Source organism: Coenobita brevimanus, chromosome 32 (assembly GCF_032717465.1).
Source record: "Coenobita brevimanus isolate Jiangsu-jjx chromosome 32, ASM3271746v2, whole genome shotgun sequence".
In the NCBI taxonomy this organism is placed as follows: Eukaryota; Metazoa; Arthropoda; class Malacostraca; order Decapoda; family Coenobitidae; genus Coenobita; species Coenobita brevimanus.
Window position 1 is genome coordinate 3,059,820 of NC_136985.1, and position 10,359 is coordinate 3,070,178.

Below are 10,359 nucleotides of genomic sequence, written 5' to 3' on the forward strand. Positions count from 1 at the left end.
TGGTATCATCACGTTCCTTATGTTTCATTGACATTTCTAAGGATGGACTTGCCAAAACTTACTTGAATCTTGGTTAAGTTAGGTTAAGTTAAATTGCTAGGTTAGGTTAAGATAAACTGCTAGATTAGGTTAACAAATTGCTAGGTTAGGTTAGGTTAAATTGCTAGGTTAGGTTAAGTTAAATTTCTAGGTTAGGTTGATAAATTACTAGGTTAGATTGAGTTAAATTTATAGGGTAGCTTAACCCCTTCTTTACCGAAAATGTGTTCTGATGTACCCCCGTATATCACCTGTTAACACCCGTGAGACACCGGAACCACTACCATGGTACGCAGGTACGCCCTTTAATGAATGGCAGCTTATGGGCCTCAGGGTAGCCCGGTAAGGCTGTTTCCAAGGACCTCGTGTTAGCAACAGCTCTGTGTTTTGACAGCAATGACTGACGAAGTTTGACGAATTCTGACATCATAAGATATATCATGACTGAGTTGCAGTGGCACCAATGGCTTGCTCACTCATCTGTGATGTAACCTCTTTTAGACCAATCATTATTTTATTTATAATTTCTACTACAGATATCGTACTATATTTTCTGCTGACATACGGCAAAATTTACACCCTTGGCCTGCCTGAGAGAGAGTCAGTTACCACGCACTTGACCACGAGAGAGAGTGTACAGGATATTTTTCTCTCAGGCGTCTCTGGCAGATTCAGATAGTGATGAGTTTATTCCTCGTGAGGATACTTATTTAGATGTATCAGATTGTGATGCAGCAGTGTCTGATGTGTCAGTAGATGACTGTGATCCTGAAAATGATAGTGAGGTTGATGTGAGTGAGGAGCAGGAGGAAATTAGTAGCGAGGTTAGTGACGCCACACTCTCGGCAACATGTGGGTCAAGGTCGGCATCACCATCACGTGTGTCCACACACTTCATGCTCAGCTTACAAGGTAAATAAATAAGTCATCCATCTATGCAGGCCATTATTTTCAAGCCAGTTTGTACAGTAGTTACCTGGGTAACTACTTCAGCTTAAGACATGTAAACTTATGTACCGTAATGATTTATTTTATAATCTTTTTTTATTACCAACATCATGCTGGGTTTATGTGATCATCAGTATACAAACAAATCACAAAGAGTGAATAGTTTCGACGTGGAAAAAAATATACACTACCTCTCACACTACGGGAGGGGGAGCTGTCAGGTCGGTATGGGGGGTAAACGTTGTGTTTACATTCGGGGGAGGGCTCGGTAAAGAAGGGGTTAAGATATATTTGAGTTAGGTGAAAATAAATTGCTGGGTTAAGTTGTTAAATTGCCAGGTTAGGTTAAGATAAATTGCTAGATTATTCATTCATTCATTGTCAGACGCCATGTGTATATCTCAAACGGGGTGGCCAAGGACTTAGAGTTAATTGTTTTACAGGGAGGGGCACTAATCCTCCACCAACCCCACTTGACACATAGGGAGAACGTTATCCCAACAGCATCTGGTGTTTCCAGGCGGTCACCCATCCAAGTACTAACCAGACCCAATGTTGCTTAACTTTGCTGATCGGACGGGAAGTGGTGTACTCAACGTGATATGGCCGTTGGTTGCTAGATTAGGTTTGGTTAAAATGTAAAGTTAGGAAGTGGTACTAAAAGGCATCCAGAATGTATATTGGAAGTGTCCACTATCATACGCGAGAAACAGCTGTTACAGTGGAAGGAACGTGGCTGAAAACAACAGTGACAGATATTTAACATGAAACTTTCAATTAGCACCCCAAAAATAACCAGAAAAATATACAGGACCATCAGTAAGAAATGATATAGTAAGGTGCTTCTGCTTCATAAAGTAAAGCATATGTTTACCCCACTACTTGTTGCCAAACCAATTTTTACCCATCACTTTATGAACACTTATCTAGCTTGAAACAGTTTTTTTGGGTTTTGTCCTGTATGCTCACTTCCACATAAACGCATCAATTCACTCTCTCCTCTATGCCTTTCTTTTGAGGGCAGCATCTTTTCGGTCTGTTTTCATATGAAAGATTGTGGATATAATGTATAATTTTTGTCATTCCTTTATTTACATTTTTAAAGAATTTGGTAATCGTTAAGGAGGTATAGGACCATCTTGTTTTGCATTTTATTTTTTCCTTAGCTCATCATGGGATTCTGTGAGTATTTTCTAATTGTTTTCAAGTTTCAATTTTATATACGTCGTTTAAAAGTGCTGGAATGCATTTAAAAAGCATTATCCTTCTCAGTGTGTGTTTATCCAAACCTAATATAAATTTGTTGAGGGTGTTGTCTCACATCTCATATGGTGCTAACCAGAAGACACTCCTTCACATGTATCAAGCCATGGTGGGTTCTAAACTTGCCTGTGGTTGTGAGATATACTCATTGTTACTGTACCATGGTTTAGTGTCCTGGAGCTTGTAAAAAATAAATAAATTAATTAAAATAAACATCTACAAAGAGGAGTGTGGTGCTGGTATGTTTACATGAATTTTTACCACTCTGTCATCTATTTTTCCTTTCACCTTCCTCACAACTGATGAATTAATAATCCAGAACCATCTGTGGTGCTTTTGTCTTAGTGATACTAAAAATCCCATTAGGCTACTGTAGTACTCTGAACTTTTTACAGCTTTAGCTATTTTTACTTGAAAAGTATCTTAATAATTCCCTTTTTAATTACTGTACATTATCATAATGAAATAAAAAACTAACTCCAAGTTATAGTAACATTTTTCCCTTTTTGATTATATAGAATAGATAAAAAGCTAACTCCAAGTTATAGTAACATTTTTCCCTTTTTGATTATATAGAATAGATAAAAAGCTAACTCCAAGTTATAGTAACATTTTTCCCTTTTTGATTATATAGAATAGATAAAAAGCTAACTCCTTCACTGACATCTATGGAGTTATAAGAAAGTGTGTAGATTGCCAAACACACAAATGCCATGGAGCCAGTCAAGCTGTCCCTTCAATACTAAGGTAATCATTAGTGCTGTAAATTGGCAAGAAAAAGCCGATTAATATTGGTATTGGTATCAGAGGGGAGAAATTCTCCAGTTATCAGAATTGGCTGAGTAACCATGAAAAGTACTGTAAATATTTGTTTTACTCGGTGACCCAATACTCTAGCACTTATTTCTCTACCAATTTATGTGTGAACTTACACTGTAATGATGATTATTTTTCAAAGATATGGTCTTGTCCCACACACTGTTGACTGTCTTAAATGGTAAAATGCTTGAATTAAAACATATGGAGTACAGTCGACCCTCTGTCCTCGCGGTTTCTCTGTTTGCGGTTTCGATTGTTCACGGTTTGTCACCAGGGAAACCAAATCACCTTTTTTGAAGTCCAGAGAAAAATGGAAACACATTCAAATAGCACGCCACACGCTGCATACCACCCGCAGTGCCACCCGCGCCACCCCCGCATTGTTTTGAATCTCTCGCGGCAGGCTCTCTCATTCTCAGGTTCCAAGATAATTCACCGTCAGACAATTTGCCGTCAAAACATGGACGATTCCCCGTCAGGACAATTCGCACCCTGGATGATTCCCCTTCATTCTATAAATATACTTATTTTTGAATAATTAATACTTTAATAACTAATTATCAGGGGGATCTATCAAAGTCTGTTCATTCAATAGCGTAGGCATTGGACATCATTTATAAGTTGCACTTTTAGCCAATATCTAACGTGTTTCTACTTCGCTGTAGTCGCTTTGAATTATATTCTAGCGTCACCCGTAGCTGTCTTCATTACTTTTCATTGGTATTACAACATCCTGAGTATATTTTGAAATGACTCTGAAGAGGTACAAGTATATATTCATCTCAAATGACAATATCCAACGTGTTATTCTGATTGGCCATAGTGGATGTAAACCGTGGGGAAAGATATGGCTGAGCCTCAACAGATGTTGCTACATTTATTATAAAAACAATAAACTACCACCACTTTTAAAACTCGTATATTTAAAAGACTACTATAATATGTAAATAAATGACGTGGAATCGTCCTGACGGCGAAACGTCCTGACGGTGAATTGTCTTGTTATTGTTGTGACTGCAAATTGACTTGACAGCGAATTGTCCCGAAACCCATTCTCACTGTGACCATGCTTGTGTGTGCTTGTACTCGCTGATCTCTCCTTGACACCATCATTTTATCTACCATGGGGCCTAAGAGAGCAGCCAAGACATCTCCTGAAGGCACCCCAAAGTGCCAGAAGAAGGTAATGACCCTGCTGGAGAAGGTAGAATGGGAAAATCCTGGTAACGGTGGTGGAGGGTAAGAGTGTAGCTGTGACGAGAGTTGTGAGCGGCCATCCACCTAGCAATTAAACTATTTTTTTCATACTTTAATTATAAATAAAGTGTTTATTGACATGTACACAGGGGTTTTCCTTCATTAAAGAAGGAAATGGGGGGGCTAGGGGTGTTTTTAGGGGGGCACCAATTTTACACGGATTTTCGATCTTCGCGGGGGTCTCAGGCCCCTAACCCCTGCGAAGACAGAGGGTCGACTGTATTTAGAGCATACTGTATCACTGTGGTTGGAGTGAAGCTTGACACAAATATCTAGACAGCAGTCCTATCAAGGAGCTGTTGCGGACTGGCATGAATTTGTGAGTCAGGCGGTACACACATACACAATGGCGGTGTCCTATGAATGGTATGACCTAGGACTGATGTTTACTTTCGATGGTACAAGAGCTGTCAGGACAGATAGCTTTTATTTTTACTTTTTTTTATTTTTTCTATTAATCATCAGTAAAATGTTTATACTGTGAATAAGATACACAATTACTGCTGCCTTTTTTTTTTTTTTTAGGTAAGGAATTTAGTGCTAAATTCCGTTGTTACTTGCAAATCCAAATTTTGTGTAGCGAACATGAAAAAACTATGGTATTTAAAAAATCATCTATATTATAATTTGTATCGAAGTACAGTAATCCCTTCAAGACCTAACGTAATAGAGCCAAAGGCATGTCCAGAACTTGGTTTTGTCTTGGACATGGGAAAATTCCTCCTGGATAGGTACTTATGGACCCTTACCCAGCCTAACTCAGAAAACCACCTACATAACTCCCTACCAGACATGTATAGCACCTATTTAAGACCCTATTTACACAAATATGGGGCAAAAAACATGAAATAAATGAAAAGGAACCAGAGAATGAAGATTTAGAGGTGAGTATGGAAAATATTTAGCAGTATCCAGGGTACTTACAACACGTCCATGGCCATCGCGAAGAATAACCGCCTCCTCTCAGGCTCAGACAGTACGAAGATGCACCTGAAGCACCTACAGTAATCCAGTGTTACACTGCACTTAGTCCTTTGCACTCTGAATTCTAATTTCTTAACACTACGAATTCTTTTCTTACTTGCGCTGCACTTGAAAGTCACCAATGTTGCACTCTGCACTTAAGCCTTTGCATTCAGAATTCTAGTTTCATAACACTGCATATTCTTTCCTTACTTGCCTTGCTATGCACTTGAAACTCATCAGTGTACAGTAGCACTCTGCACTTAATCCTTTGCACTCTGAATTCCCAATTTCTTATCACTGCACTACATTGTAAATTCTTGTGTGGTCTAGTGGCGAGTTTTTCCTATTTATTCACTGTCAGAATCTGAGAGTAGGTGTTGCAGGCGGCCGAGGGGTGTGTCACTGGGACATGGTGATAGACTACCCACTGCAGACGACTCCGAAGAAAGCTGCACTCACGTCAAGTGATGACTCCACCATGGCCGATGTGCTGGACTGTGGCTCAGAGGTGGAAGGCCTGTCTTGGTGAGCCAGTGGTGTGGAGCCAGGGCTGGGCACGGCAGGGGTCATGGGCATGAGGACACTGTCAATGGTTGATTGACGTAGGGAATGGCGATTCTGGTGAGTGATGATGCGCTGCCTAAAAGCACACACTTCCTTCACAAGTCCCAAGGGCCCCATCTCCCCGTCGCAGTCCGGGTGTTCAAGGTAGTCTAGAACAGATCGACATGCTCCTGGAGTGCGCTCAGCTTTGGGATGGCTGGAGTACGCACACTGAGAGGAGTCCTCATCACCCTCACTGTCCTCGCTGGATTCTTCAAGCTGGGTACTTGTAACTGCAACAGAAAATGTGATCTTGGTATCAGACATGATCTGATACCCAGGATCATCTAACCGCTCATGCACTTCTTCCACATCCACCTCATCGCCATCCACACAGAGATGTGCATTTAAGTCGTCCATATCAAAACCTAGGAAGTCATGCACCATATCAGCTCTGACAAGCAGACGAGACAAACCACTTTCCAGAGTCTTGACAGACTTCTTTCCATGCACTGGCCCAGTTATAGATGGCTGACTTGAGGTTGTAGTGATGAAGGTTTTCAACAGTCCACTGGCCTTGCGTGTCGCGTCCCTCCCTGTGCTTATCCTCATCCTCAAGAACAGCCATCACCTCTTCCAGAAACTTCCTATGGTACAGCCTCTTCATTGCCATGATCACGCCTTGGTCTATTGGTTGGATGAGAGCAGTCACAGGTGGCAAAAACAAACACCTAATGCAGCCGTTCTCAGCCACCAACTCCTTGTCAGATGGATTGACTGATGCATTGCCCAAGAGAAGGAGAGCCTTTACCTGGCCACGTGGGATTCCCAGTGTGTTCATCTGATAATGGATGATCTCCTTGATGAAGTGCTGGTGAAACCAGTATTTGATGGTTTTGGCTTTGAACCAAGCCTTCACAGAATTGAACCACATGACAGGAAGGACATCCATTACCCCATGAAGGCACCGAGGCTACTTTGCATGGCCAACAATAACAGGCTTGAGCCAGTGCATGCTGTTAGCATTGGCACACCACAAAGCAGATATTCACTGCTTGGAGAGCTTGCTTCCAGGTACATGCTTCTCCATCTCCTCTGCTAGGGTGTTCGTTGGCAGCGAGCGGTACAATGGACCAGTTTCGTCAGCATCGTAGATTTGACCGAGAGTGAGGCCCTCCCTGTCAATCAAGCCCTTCACCTTTTGCCGAAACTCTTCTACTCCCTCCTCGTTGGCGTCCAAAGCTTTGCCATGGGTCTTGCGGTTGGTAAATCTATGTCGTAACTTGAAAGCAAAGAGCCACCCTTCAGATGCCTTGAAGTCTGGGGTGTCATGTAACCTTGCGAAATTCTCGGCAGCGGCCTTCAGCTCTGTGCCATGCACCAGTTCACCAGCAGCACGTTGTTGACGATGCCAAATCAGTGTGGAGTGGTCCATTTCTGGAAACCTGGGACGGTACGTAATCTTCCTATGCACGATGCATTTGGTCTTCAGTGCAAAGTCAGCCATGTACTGGGTGAGTTTGTCCCGCGAATTCTTAATATTAAACAAGGTAGAGCAGGCCAGGTTGAATTCTCGGAGGATGCGGGATGTCAACCATCCCTCGTCCACCTTGTCCAGTATCTCCCTCTTCTTCTTCAGTGTCAGAACCACTCGTTTCCTCTTCTCGGGCGGCAGGGCCATTGTCACACACAAGTAAGAGGCAGCAGAGGAACAACAGGGCCTGCAGCAGGTAGGGCACCACCACAAAAGTGAGCACATGGGCGGCCATTGTGACGAGCGTGCACTCACAACGATGGGTAGGCAGGAAATGGGGAGAAGGCAGTGTCACCCTACCGGACATCAGCAGAACTACGCAGCAAAACACAGCTGGTAGGCACTGCACATCAAGTTCAAAATACGGTTTTAAAAATATTGTTTTTTTTTGGGGGGGGGGGTTCGAAGGCCAGGGCTCAAAATGTCCGGGAATTGGGGTATCCGGGACTTGGGCTTCCAGGTCTTACAGGAATTACTGTATGACAATTCCTTTAGCTTTTTTATTTGATATTTAGTTTAAAGCTGTATATTGTACTGAACCTTTATATTTTAAAATGTTATGAAGACACATTAACACTCATAAGTAGGTAACATCCTTGCCACTGGCCAAATAATAGGAAACATAAAGCACATACAGTAACACATAGATTCACGTAGATGATGTTCTGGAAGAGGCTGTTAAACCTGTGACTCCATCTCATTAGCCTCATCTCTGCTTGGACAGTGGCTTCGCGTGGTGGATATTTGTGCCCTGCAAGAAAATCTCTGTTCTTGGTCTTTCCAAAATCTGCCTAGATTTGCCTCTAATTTTTCTACTGTCTTGGCCCCTATTACCCATTCTGGCAGGCTGTTCCAGTTGTCAGTCACTCTGAGAATGAGTACTTCCTGAGGTTCAGATTTGTGCTGGTCTTGGTGGCCCTACATTGCGTATTCTCCACTACTTCATTGTCCTCTACCAATTGTGAGCACCAGATTTGATTGGCAGACTCCAAGACTGGTCTCACTAGGGCAGTGTACAGGGGGTTTAATATTGCAGTATCCAGGTGAACAAAGGTTCTTCTTATTAGTTGTACTATTTTGTACTTCCCTAGAGGTACACAACACTCAGTCATCATACAAATTGGAAATACAGTAATCCCTCCACGATCCGACGTAATAGAGCCAAAGGCATATCCGTGTTTTGGTTTTGTCCGGGACTTGAGGAAAATACCCCTGGACAGGTACTTATGGACTCCATCTCAAGTTAACTTTGAAAGCCACCTAAATAACTCCGTACAGGACATGCACAGTACCTATTTAAGTCCCTGTGCACACAGAAACTATGAAATAAGTGAAACTAGAGAATGAGAAATTAGAAGTGAGTATGGAAAATGTTTAGCAATGTACAGGGTACATGCGACATGTCTGTGGGCGTCGCAAAGATTAATCTCCCTCCTCTAGGGCTTTGACATTGGTGAAGGTGCACTTGAAGCATGTACAGCAATGCATTGTTGCCCTGCACTTAATCCTTTGCATAATGAATTATAATTTCTTAACACCGCACATTCTTTTCTTACTTGCATTGCACTTGAAACACACCAGTGTTGCACTCTGCACTTAATCCTTTGCACTTTGAATTCTAATTTCTTAACACCGTACATTCTTTTCTTACTTGTGCTGCACTTGAAACACGCCAGTGTTGCACTCTGCTCTTAATCCTTTGCACTTTGAATTCTAATTTTTTAACACCGCACATTCTTTTCTTACTTCCACCACGCCAGTTTCAACATGCTAGTGTTTCACTCTGCACATGATCCTTTGCATTCAGAATTCTAATTTGTTAACACAGCACATTCTGTTCTTGAGACTGCACAACACTGTAAATTCCTGTGTGGTCTAGTGGCAAGTTATTGCTATTTATTCACTGTCAGAGCCAAAAAGTAGGTGTTGTAGGTGGCCTTGGGGCTTGTCGCTGTGACATGGTGATGGGCTACCCACTGCAGATGACCCTGAAGATAGTTGCAAACTTATTTCCAGTGGAGACTCCACTGTGGCCGTTGTGCTGGGCTGTGACTCAGAGGTAGAATGCAGGTCATGGTGAGGCAGTGTTGTGGAGCCAGGGCTGGGCACGGTGGGGGTCAAGGTCTGAAGAAGGTCTCAATGGTTGATTGATGTAAGGAACGGCAATTCTGGCGATTGATGATGCATTGCCTAAAAGCGCACACATCTTATGCGAGTCCCAGGGGCCCCATCTCCCTGTCGCAGTCTGGGTGTTCCAGGTAGTCAAGAACAAACTCAACGTGCTCCCAGACTGCGCTTAGCTTGGGGATGGCTGGAGTGGTGGCGTGCTGAGAGGAGTCTGTGTCATTGTCACTGTCATCATCGGAATCTTCCAGCTGGGTACTTGTACCTGCAGTAGAAGATACGATCTTGATATCAGACGTGATCTCATACCCAGGATCACCATCATCATCATCCAACCACTCACGCACTTCATCCACGTCCACCTCATAGCCAGCCGCACAAAGACGCGCATGGAAGTCATTCATGTCAAAACCTAGAAAGTCATGCACCACGTCGGCTCCCAGTAGCAGACAAGACCAACCACTTTCCAGAGTCTTGACAAACCTCTCTCCATGCACTGGCCCAGTTTTAGATGGCTGACCTGAGGTTGTAGCTGCAAAGATTTTCCACAGTCCGCTGGCCTGGCGTGTCCCGTTCCTCCCTGTGGTCATCCTCCTTCTCGAGAACAGCCATCACCTCGTCCAGGAACTTTGACAGTACAGCCTCTTCGTTGCCACGATCACTTCTTGATCCAGTGGTTGGATGAGAGCAGCTGTATTAGGTGGCAAGAGCAAGCACCTAATGCAGCCATTCTCAGCCACCAACTCCTTGTCGGTTGGATGCACTGGTGCATTGTCCAAAAGGTGAGCCTTTACTTGGTCGCATGGGATTCCCAATGTGTTCATCTGATAGTGGATGACCTCCTTGACGAAGTGCTGGTGAAACCA

At 43.1% G+C, this 10,359-nt stretch overlaps 1 pseudogene; it reads right to left on the reverse strand.

Annotated features, from left to right (window-relative positions):
- Positions 1–1,482: 1,482 nt before the first annotated feature.
- Positions 1,483–1,601, reverse strand: LOC145395683 (5S ribosomal RNA; annotated as a pseudogene).
- Positions 1,602–10,359: the final 8,758 nt, after the last annotated feature.